General features: G+C 39.6%; 1 protein-coding gene across 1 annotated transcript in view; it reads left to right on the forward strand.

The window, feature by feature from the left end:
* The window catches only part of PDE4B (phosphodiesterase 4B), a 2,058,783-nt gene that overhangs the window by 947,713 nt on the left and 1,098,939 nt on the right, over nucleotides 1-12,131 (forward strand). The window lies entirely within an intron of this gene.

The following is a 12,131-nucleotide window of genomic DNA, read 5'->3' on the forward strand; positions in this document are numbered from 1 at the left end:
AAAAAAATTAAACTTAAAGCGTGCCTTATTGATACAGACTGTTTGCTGCATAGCTTTTATATGAAAAATGCAAAAACAGCACATTTCAAATATTACTAATAAAATATTTATGTCATGGAATTACTTTTTGTTTATTGCAGATATTTGATATTTATTGAGTACCATGACCTAGTTTTGTGCCCTAAATGCTCTATAATCTTTGCAGTGCTCTAGAATTTGAAAATAGTTCACACATTTTGATTCTTACCTCACTGACCTAGATAATTATAATTTAACCATGGCCTTTTGTATCAGAACAAACTATGTTAACTAAAGTTTCAGTGTTTTAGATAAAATAAATAGGCACAGTGTGTCACAGGTGTTAAAGTGCTGTCATAGCAGATTACGTTGATGAACAATCATCACGTTTTATAGTACCTTATAGCATATAGCTATAGGTGCTATAAAACTATAGCAGGATGGAACAGGCCCAGTACAGGCAGCAAAACATTAAAGGGATCTGTGTTTTAAATGAAACGAGGATAATGGTTCTAGTAGTGTTTGAACAGCCTTTCAAACAAATGACTATGATGTAGCATGATAACATTTTGCTGCAATAATACATTCAAATTTAGATTTTTTTTTTAAAAGAAAAAAAATAATCATTTTATAAGGGGAATAGCAATTATATATAGTGAAGTTATGGATTTTGGTGGGTTTTCCACATACCTGATAAAATTTAGTGACAACAGCAAAGCTCAAGTGTCAAAAATACAGAACATATGATTAAATTCCAGTATAACGTACACTATTACCATACACTGCTATACCTTCAATACTTGGCAGTGGTGGGTTTGCCGTTATGGTGAGATTGATTCACATCTGGGCACATATCATCTTGATGGTAAAGCCTGAAGCCTGAAAGACACAACCATGACTTAATGAATCTACACCACTAACATTTATGACAGTTGTCATACAAAGTTGCTTTTGTGTCTTTCGGCTTTTCCCGGTTAGGGGTCGCCACAGCTGAACTCTGGTCTGCTAATGATTGACAGTTGATTTTTACGTACCGAGTTGCCAGCCCTGACGTACAACCTTCAACGAAGGAACGCCCATTCACGCATGTCTCCATGCAGAAGACGCTCTAGCTGAGAGTCGAACCGGACAGCGGCTTACTGGGAGGCGACAATGCTACCGCAGCACCACGGTTGTCATACAAAGTAATAATACATTTTTACTTTTAAAAGTTTTACAGTTTAGTGTTTCCTCATGGCTGCTATTTTGAGGCTGCAGTCTTTACCTCTCGACTTTGAGGGGTCAGAAAAGCAACCTAGTATATGAAGTTCAGAATAAAGTTGGTGAAAGCATTTTGCATTTATTAGAATTTCAACATGACTTTAGAAAGTATTGAACCTGTTATGATATGATATAAGATAAGGTACTGCTTTTTCTTGCAAAGTAGATTTATACAAAGGGCTTGAATATGAGTTGACTGCACTCATGTATGTGACATTCACTGATTGTATTGGGTTATAGTTTCTGTTTTGATTTTGAGCTTTATGTCTTTGAATACTGGGCTTCATAGTGCCTTTAAGATTTTTTTAATAAGATAGGTGTGGTTTATGTTGTGTTTGATGACATGTTAACTGAAAAATATACTAAAATAATTTCTGAGCTAATTCTGTAAATCTAAGTCTATGACTGGCTAATTTTCAAGATATAAATCTCACCATGTTTTAATGAGCAATAAACCTTGGAGTGCACTACATACTGTACATTCTCATTTCATGATGACGTGTGCCTAAGGAATAAGCCCAAGGGGGTAATTATTTATGGAATTAATAAAATCCAGTAGGCTGAGCATTACAGCAAGATTTATTGCAATTAAATTACTTATTTGTTTGTTTTTAACAAAGATGGTTAAGTCTCATTTTTTGTCCACCTTGACATCTTGCCATCTTCTTATCTTCAGTCTCCTTCTATCCAATCAACCCATTCTTTCTCCCATCACCACGGATGAAGGTTGGCTGGGAGTGCCATCATTTAGACAGGCCTCAGGCATGGTTTGGGATTTTTTTTTATTTTGCCTTGCCATTGTGTTCCTGTACAGTGACAGCCCATAGGGGGGTATGAATTGTCATTAGTGCAGTATCACCACTTACTCTCACAATGGGATGATGGCATCAACCTGCACTATATCACCTCCACAGAGGTCACCGTGTGGTTGTTTCCCAAGTCCGTACTAGCAAAATCATCCTGCATGCTGGTGCCCTTAAACATGTGCCTCATTGCTCCTGTAAGATGAGGGCATGTATCCTTCCTGAATGTAATCAAGCATGTGAACTTCTACTCAAAGTCACATCATCTAGGCAACAGTTAGTGCATTATCTCACATATATATTTTTAAAGTACATAAATTGCATGGATATAATCTCTCACTGGTGGTGAGCAATTCTGCACTTAAGTCAGCAGCATGTGCATGCCATTGACAATGAGGGAAGCATGTGCTCTGGTAAAGAGTTTGTTTTTTTTTATTTGTATTAACAGATATATATATATATATATATATATATATATATATATATATATATATATATATATATATATATATATATATACACCTATATATTTAAGAACAGTAGTACGTTAACTAGAGAAGGCAAAGAAATTGGCTGACCTGTATTCAAACTCTCAAGGGATGATATCAGAAGTGCTGAAGAGTTCCTGATGCAGGTATTCATTTCAGCAGGTGTGGGTGTTTTTGTAGTGGATGAAATTAATTAATTTAATAAATGAACCTTCGTTAAGTCTTCAGCTTTGGAAAAATATTTTTTGGTTTTTAATTTTACTATACGTTATACAAGAGGAGGAAGAAATTTGAGAAACATTATGTAAGTGTCTGATTATGCCATGGAATTTTTAAAGACTGCAAATTCACATTACCATACATATGAGAGTGCTGTTAGTCTGGTATTATTACATAAGTTTATATGTTTATAAATAAGTATCAGACTAGCTGTCCTTGTGAGTAATTTTAAGCCTAGCCATTTTCCCTTTTTGTGCTCAAATTAACCTATCCCATTTGGTTAGAGATTGGCGTTACCAATCCCATGGTCTGTAATTATATATTAACCCTGTTGAGAATAACTGGGATCATATGATAGATAATTTGAGGGGACCTATACATGGGATAAAGCATTTAGCATATGCCTTTGTCCACTAGTAGTACAGAAGGCAGTCCTGGGGTAAATTTTCTGTTTCCCTTCTATAGATCCAGGTTATGCATGAATATGGACAGGCATGCACTTTGTTTATGTAATGTGGAGTCTTTTCCAGAGCAGTAGTATCATCTGCAAGACATACTGTCCCTCCAAACCATTCTGTTAATGTTGCAGAAGAGCTTTATATTCCTAAATGACCACTTCTGATGCCACTTGACTTGGTAATATGCAATACATCCATCAGTATTGTGTGGAAGAATGTCTTGTATGCCAAACACCATTCAGTCTGTAGGATACTGAGTGTAGTGTCAGAGCTTTCAGTCAGTCCATGTGGAACACGTTGTTTAGAGCTTGTATACTTTTAGTTAGATATCTCCATGGGCATTCCAGTTGTTGCTTGTGTCTGAACAGATACATGCGAAAGGCAGCATTATTTTCAGTAAATGGCCTAATGAGGGCCGAGTAAAGGGGGGGACAATGACATTCCTTCATCTAGTCACAACTTCTTTGTATACAAGCTGTGCAATATAGAAGCACTTCCTTTAGGCAATGGACACATATTGGTCAAAAGTTAGGTCACTGTCCACATAAGTTCCTAAATCCTGAACAACTGGGTCAACTTTTAGAGGTATAATATTAATATGGTAGTTCCCTGGGATAGATGACTTCCCACAGGAAAAAAATAATGCATTTTTTGGCCTTTAGTTTCAATCCAGGATTTTGGTACCACTTATTTATTTGGGACAAACTTTCCTGCAGATTGGCTAAGTCATTTGGGGATTCAAGGACTGATCCTAGCTTGCAGCCATCTGCAAATTTAGTCAGCTGGAACCTTATGATATTGGCTTTTACTTCAAAAAAGTAAATGCCAAACAGAAGAGGTCCCAGCACAGAACCATGGAGGACTCCACTATTGTTGGATCTCTTTGTAGAGGTAACTTTCCCTATTTTTATTTCCTGCAGCCCATCTGTGAGCTGGTTCGCAATCCAAAAGGAGACACAGATATTTATTCCCAGTTTATTTAGCTTTTCTACTATGCTTGAGTGCGGAATAGTGTCAAAAACTTTGGCCAGGTTGAGATATGTGTGGTGTGTACCATCTTGCCTTCATCCATTACTTTGGTGACCTTTTCAAAAAAATCCACTAGGGTGAGTAAGCATGACCTGCCCTTGAATCCAGACTGAGATGGGTCCAGTGTTTGGAGGTTTCCTATGTCCTGATTTATTAGTCCCATGATAAGTCTTTCCATGGCTTTGCATATAAGGCTGGTCAGATTTCTGGATGTGTAATTGTCTGTGTCTGTGGAAGGTCCTCCCTTATGCAGGGGAATGACTGTAGCCATTCTCCATTCACATGGTACAAAATCTGCACAGAGGCTGAGATCGAACAGTGTTGTTGGAAGCTGTGGTTAAATCATGCTTCATGTTATTTAAGGTGCAGCCAAGGATATTGAAAATGATTTGCTGCTTCTCTCAAGTAGATATTTTTGTATTTTATGGCACGCTACAATTACCAATTATAGGATTAAGAGTACAGTCTCCCTATCATAGTAAAACTAATATTAAATTGTCTTTACAAATGTAGAGTTTAAAAACAAAAAAAGTAGTAATTTTGGAATGTGCCTTGTATGATAAATAAAAAAAGCATGATAATGTGTTAAGTTTCAGTGTAATTTATTTTTAATGTTATGCTCTCCAGATTCTTCAACTATAACCAAAGTCCACAATCTGTCCTGTATGCTCTACATACTTCATGCTAATCTAATTATGGCAGTTATCTTAATTTTCAGTAAACCTTTTCTGCCTTGGGTAACTGCTGACTATCAGTTCCTTCTTCTCCAGTCTTATAACACATGTGTTTCTTCCACATTATTCTGATAATTTCACGCCACTTCATCCCCGGGGCTGATCTATTCTCATGCAAAAATTTGTCTCAAAACTCACTTTTAGCTCATGGTGAGCAGTACTGGGAAGTGAGAGGCGACTGCCAGGGGTGTATCCAAGAAGCCATAAGGTTGTTGAAGAACTGGCATAGTTCATCACCTCAAGACCTTGAAATGCATGCTGCCTAGCCATAGCTGGAATTTCTGGTCTGGTGATACACCTGTCCTACTCATGAGCATGCAACCATGTCACAATTCCTGCTGCTCCAACTTTTGTAGGCACTTAGTGCAGTGGTGGACTGACCTGCCTCTCTGCCCGTGAGATAGGTGAGTCATTGTTAACTTCTCAGACCCTCCTCCCCATTGTTGCATTATTGATACATTTTGCATACTTCAAAATCACTTAGCACAACACTGCAGAGCAGAAAGTTATGCTGTCTTCTAATTGTGGAGAATTCAAAGGTCAGCTGTGAGAAAATGTCATTCACTGGACCACGATTGTATTGTGTGTGGTTTGTAAGAAGGAAGGGCTACATTTAATTCTTTTACCCTTCTGCCTACTGAAAATCAGCCTAGCTCTGCTGCTGCTCTATCACCCAATTCATTCTCTTGTCACTATGGACTTCTGCCACCAACATCACCCTGAGCTGTAATTCTCATTTGTTACCAGTAATGTTTCTCCAAGCCAATTTTCTGTAGGCAATCCAAGGCTAGAGGAAAGAAGACAGAGAGACAGATGTCATGTTGGCAGCCATTCAAGGGTATTTCACGTGGCTCCAATTCCCTGCATTGTTGTGGTCATATTACAGAACTGGTAATCTGATGGATACAAGTTTCTGAGCACCTACCCACCTATTCTGCACAGCAGTGCATGGTAAGGTCAGTACTGCCTGCTGTGTCTCTAAGATTGAATCAGAAGGCAGCAGTGCAATATACTGGGCTGCTTCTGTCCCCCCTCCAGTTTTCTGATCTGGAATGGTTGCTCACTTCCATTCCTACTGGATGTCCAGGATAAAAAACAATCCTGGGCCATTTGGAATCGAATCAAAACTTTATCATTCTTTAAAACAGAACCAGAAGTGGAGCATGGTTTAATCTACTGTGTTGATTTCTTCACTTAATGAGTAAAAGAACATGTTGGCCATTTGTTTACTTCTCCTTGGGAAATAGACCAATTATGTTAAAGCACAGTTTTGAAACATTTATTTATTCAGCCATTTATTCTCCAAAACCTGCCATATCCAGCTTTAGGTTACAGGGAGCTGGAACCCATCTTTAGGCTTTTGAGCACCAGGGATTGGATGTCAGTCTTTCACAATGTGCACACCTTTAGTCATACATGACATACACACACACACACACACACACACACACACACACACACGCACGCACACACGCACACACGCACACACGCACACTCGCACACACGCACACACGCGCACACACACACACACACACACACACACACACACACACACACACACACACACACACACACACACACACACACACACACACACACACACACACACGCAAACACACCCCTTCATATACCAATGGCATGCCTTTGGGATGAGGAAAGAAACTGGAACACTGATCAAAAACTCACACAGGCAAAGACAGGGCAGTCAGATTCTGGAGAAAAGGTATCCCAGCAAGAAAATGAAATTATAACTAAGAGATATGCAACAGTTCTACCAACACTTCCCCATAATTTATGCAATTAGACACATTCAAAGAGAATTTTTTTCAGTTGTTTCATTGGCTTTTCTCTGGTCATCATCATCATCATCAACATCATCAACCCCCTTTTTCCCATTTTCTACATTGGGTCGGGGTATCTTGTTAACTGTCACTATCTGTCTTGATTCAATGCCACATTCTTGCCTTCTTTGACATTCATGCCTGACTGTTGCAGATCTTCTTTCGCACAATCCATCCACCTCTTTGTCCTCATTTCTTCTTGGCTTCTTCCTTTTTGTCCCAAATCTTCTTCACCAGATCATCTTCTGCTTTTCTGCACATGTAATCTGTTATATTTGATCTTTTCTGCAATTGGAGCTACATTGGCTTCTGCTATGATGTCCTCATTTCTTCATTTGTCCCACAGTGTGCAACCTACTACACTTCTCAGGCACTTTACTTCTATCACCTCTACCTTCCTCATCTTCTCTGCCTTTACTTCTCAGGTTTCTGTACCATACAGTAGTACTGGTTGCATCACTGTCTTATACACCTTACTTATCAGCTTCTTTGGCATTCTTCTACCATTCACTACACCTGAAACCTGAGACTCTCTGCCAGTTTGCTGTATCCCCTCGGATTCTAGCTTTGACCTCATCATCCAGACTTCACTTCTCCTCAATCATCCCTCCCAGATAATTGAAGCTATTAACCTGTTTCACTATCTTCCCTTCTATCTCAATTCTCAGCTACTTCTGATGTCCCCAATCTGCTGCCATTATCACTGTCTTAGCTGTGCTTAGTTTCATCCCATGTGCCTTCAGTTTTGAATTCCATTCCCCTATCCTTTGCTGAAGTTCTTGCTCAGAGTCTGCCTTTAATGCCACAACAACTGCATACAGCAACTTTGTCCATCTGTCTCCTCTGACCTGTTTGCTAATGTAATCCATCACCGGTATGAACAGCAGTGGGCTCAGACCCTCTGTAAGACCAAACATTGTTTGTAATTGAGTCATTGGGTCCTTGTACATGGCCTGCACTAATTCTATCAATGTTTCTGGGACTCTGAACCACCATAGTACTGCCAAAATCAGCTTTCTTGGAGCCTTGTCATATGCTTTTTTCCAAGTCTATAAATACCCAGTTGGACTCTTTCCTCATTTCTAGCTTCTTCTAAACTATCTGTCTCACTGCAAACATTGGGTCAGTTGTGTTGCATTCTGATCTGAATCCAAACTGCTCATCTCCCATCTTATTTTTGACTATTTTGTGTATCCATTAATCAGTCACCCTCTCCAGAACTTTCACGCAATGTGACAGGAATTTGATGCCTCTGTACTGCCCACAGTTGTGGATGTCCCCTTTGTTCCTGTAAACTGGCATGAGTATACTCATTCTCCAGTCATCTGGGACATTCCTTTCTCTCCACACTGCTAAGAGTACCCTCAAGACCCATTTCTCCCCTAACTCGCCTAGCATCTTTAACATATCTGCTGCAACCTCATCTGAGCCTGCTGCTTTCCCTGATTTCATTTTCCTTAGTACTATTCTTACTTCTTCTAAGGTAGGCTCCTCTTCTTCTCCCAACATAGGCTGTGTCTGGGGCAGTACAGCTTCTGAGGGTTTTTCTTCATTCAGAAACTCCTGGAAATACTCTTTCCATCTGCCTTTGATCTCCAACTGATTATCAGATTGTTGCTGGCATCCCTTAAGTAGACTGTCTGACTTTCTTCTTTATCTTTCTGTCTTTGCCTTGCAAATTGATATAGTTTCTTTGTGGCACCTACTGAGTCACTTTTCAGAAGCTGGTAGAGTGCCTCTGATGCTCTGTTCTTTGCTATTGCAACTCTTTTCTTAGCTTCTTTGTTAGCCAACCAGTATTACATCCTAGTTTGGTCGGGATTTTCTATCTTCCACTTTTTCCTGCACTCCTTCTTTCTTTTGATGACTTTCTGGACTTCTGCATTCCACCATCAGCTTTCTCTGTGTACCTTATTTTCACACCTGGCTCAGTCACATATCTGCTCTGTAGTTGACATACATGCTGTTTTGAGGTGTTGCCATTCTTCTTTAACTCAACCTATTTTCTCCTCTTCTTGGGGTGTTAGAGCTCTGAGTAATTCCTTGAACTATTTTACTTTCTTTCCAGTCACCTTCCAGGACTGCAGCATGGTCTCTGTTAACCATAAAGCCTTTTCTGACTGCTGCTTGCAGCTGATTGTGGCAACCAGTGGTTTATGCTGTGGGCCAACTGTTTCACTTGGGGTGACTTTACAGTCATTGATTCTTCCCCAGTGTCCTTTCCTTACTAGGAGGAAGTCTACTTGAGTTGCATGTTGGCCACTCTAGCATGTGATCTTGTGACTGCCTCTCTTTCTGAACAGTGTGTTAGTTAGTATCAAGCCATTTGCCAGAAAGAAGTTTAGAATGGCCTCGCTTCTTTATTCCTGTTGCCCCACCCATGTAGGCGCAGGCAGTCCTTATATCCTGTTCTGTTTGTCCCAATATGTGCATTCAAGTCACCCATTATCAATACCAGTTCATGTTGTCTTGCTTTATCTAGTAGGCCCTGCAACTGCTGTCTGAATGTACTCTTAACCCTGATGTGGGGCATAGGCTAAGATTATGAATAATGCTCTATCTTTGCATTGGAATCTGATTGCCAGGAGTCTGTCACTAATTCTGATGATATCCTTCACTGCCTTTTGAAGCCTCTCTCTCTCCATAATCCCCACACCATTTCTAGCCCAGTAGTATACTCTGGATCCCAAGCCAAGTGGCTTCACTGCTGGCTTCACTGCACTACCCTTGTCTCTTAGATACATAATGTCCAGCCTCCTCTGTATCATCATGTCATCCATTTCCAAGCTGAGTCCTGTCAGTGAACCTGCATTGTGTAGCAATTCTCAGTTCATGTTTGACAGGTTAGTTTTGCATCCAGATTTTGTTCAACAGAGCTATCTCAGGTACCTCAGGCTGGGCAACTAGACACCAGCCAGCCAGTAGCTTATTGACCCAAGGCTGCTGGTGTTTATGGCAGGCACACACTGACCAGTAGGGGCATATACACCCCTCCCACTGTTAACATGGGTCCTCAACCTGTTTATCACCAGCAAATACCCATGCCCATTTGGCAACATTAGTCAACATGACTGAATCACCAAGAAACATAATTTGCATCATTGAATGGCTAGTCCTGCCACAGCTTGTAGTTTCAGATCCATTTTCTCCTATCTTGAGGATACTGCGCACCATAACAGATGCCCAAAGCAGTTGGTCTGTGCAACTCTTCCCCCTGTAAGGTGCCACACACAGCTCCATTCATTGGTGAATCTGAGATGGAAACCCTCAGCATGTTTTTCAGAGGTGATAGGAACCCCATGGGGCACAGGGAGAACATGCAAACTCCAAACAGGCTTTGGCTGGAAATCAGGATTGAACCTTGCACTCTGTGCAGGATAGGTGAAGACCTTAACCATTATGCCAACTGGTCGACTTGCTCATATGCACCCTTATAGAAAAATGATACTGTATGACCACAGTGCATTATTGTTGAATTTTGTCAGAAAGATTTGACCATAAGGGTGAAAATAGAGGCACTAAATACTCTTGCCAGTTATGCCTAAATTTTATAATAATGAACACCACCCCTGTCATAGAAGTTTACTCTCATGATAACATTATTTTTTAACATGTTATTTTTAAATTTCCTGATCTGTAAATGTTATTCCAGATTGGTGGCTACTGAGAGAATGTTCCAGTTATATTCATAATCAACAGTCATTCATCTGGATTAATATAAAAATTAAAGTTTGAAATGCATTTCAGGTAAATGTTTTCATTATGAGACTGCCCTTGGTTGTAAAGTGCGGTAAAGGCTTGCCTTTATTTTGAGGCCTGACAGTGCAGATAAATGTGCTCCCAAATGTTTTTGTGACTGCTTGCCTACTTGATCCAAATCTACTATATCTGTCAGTAAGAGGTGTCATTGGTCTTTATTGTGCTAGCACTAAACCATCCTTGGGGAACTCATATTGTTTTGGCAGTGTACCTTATTATATACTTCGTATTGTGTTCATGGGGTCCATAACAAAAGTTTGTTTCTTCCTAATTTGCTTTGAGAAAAGTGGTATTACACTTTAAATGCATCATCATTGCTAAGATGTATTTCCAGAATTTGCAGTTTCGATGCCTCAGGAGAGCAAAAATCATGCCAGAAAACATCTGCCCAGCTATGATTCTGGTTCAGTACAAAGATTTGTATAGTTTACATGAGGTTTTCTATAAATGTAAACATCTGAAGAGTCATTTTGACTACGAACCATCCTTCTAACATTACTGCTCAAATAAGCCCCTCATTATTTGTTGTCTGTCTCTCATCTTGTACAATAGCAGTTTTCTTCTATTATTGCTGTAACTCCAATAACTGCCTGCTAGATGGGCTTGTGCAAGCTATCTTTTGGAGTTCAGCAGAGTTTTGACATCAGTCATTAACTCTCTCACTTGAAACAACAGACTGGCTGTATCCTATAAAGCACAGATATGTCTCTGCTCAGTTAAGTGGCGGTTGGCTTCCAATTTAGCTATCTGTTTCTAACCTCAGTTCTGTATAATCCATAAGGATAACCCCCATCCCATTTCTACATTTCATAGTCCTCTACCTTAGACAGTTATCGCAATGACTATCTGCAAGTATTATTTGACATTGTATAGGTCATTTATAATTTTAGGCCAGGTCATGAAGAAGGAAGGGATGCATGTGATATAATGCTGGCCTTTACATTTGCTCAAGATCTAATATAGCAATTTTGATCAGCAATGGCTGTTGGATTAAATAGTGATCACCTGCTTCTAAGGCTGAAAATGATATTAAAATAACAGTCAATCTCACTTGTCTGAGATTCTGTGATACCAGACGTGAAATTATGCATTCTCCACTGACAAAATGTATGACCATTTGAAATGCTGTGGGACAGATAAACACATTTGTTTGACTAGCTTCCTATGAAACTCAAAGGAAATGAATGAGATATCAAAATTGTCCTCTAAAGTAATTTTGAAGCCTTCTTTTTAAAGAAATCTTAGATGTTGTCACCCATGTTGTTACTGTCATGAACCATTCAGCTAGGTGGGTGGTATCACCTGTGTTAGGACTATATTATATCAATAATCCTGTCAGTTATGAAGGTGTAGTTCACCTCAGATTCAGAAGGTGGTTTGGCCCTCACCTTTGAGGAAAATTGGCTAGAATTAAAACTGCCCACAGTGGTATGAACCTATGAATCTATTAACAACTTACTAAGAGTCTTTTCAAGGGTTTAAGGAAGTAGCACTTAACTGTCTTTCTATGTCCCTCCATTAT

Source organism: Protopterus annectens, chromosome 10.part0, assembly GCF_019279795.1.
Source record: "Protopterus annectens isolate FY-2018-M chromosome 10.part0, PAN1.0, whole genome shotgun sequence".
Taxonomy (NCBI): domain Eukaryota; kingdom Metazoa; phylum Chordata; order Ceratodontiformes; family Protopteridae; genus Protopterus; species Protopterus annectens.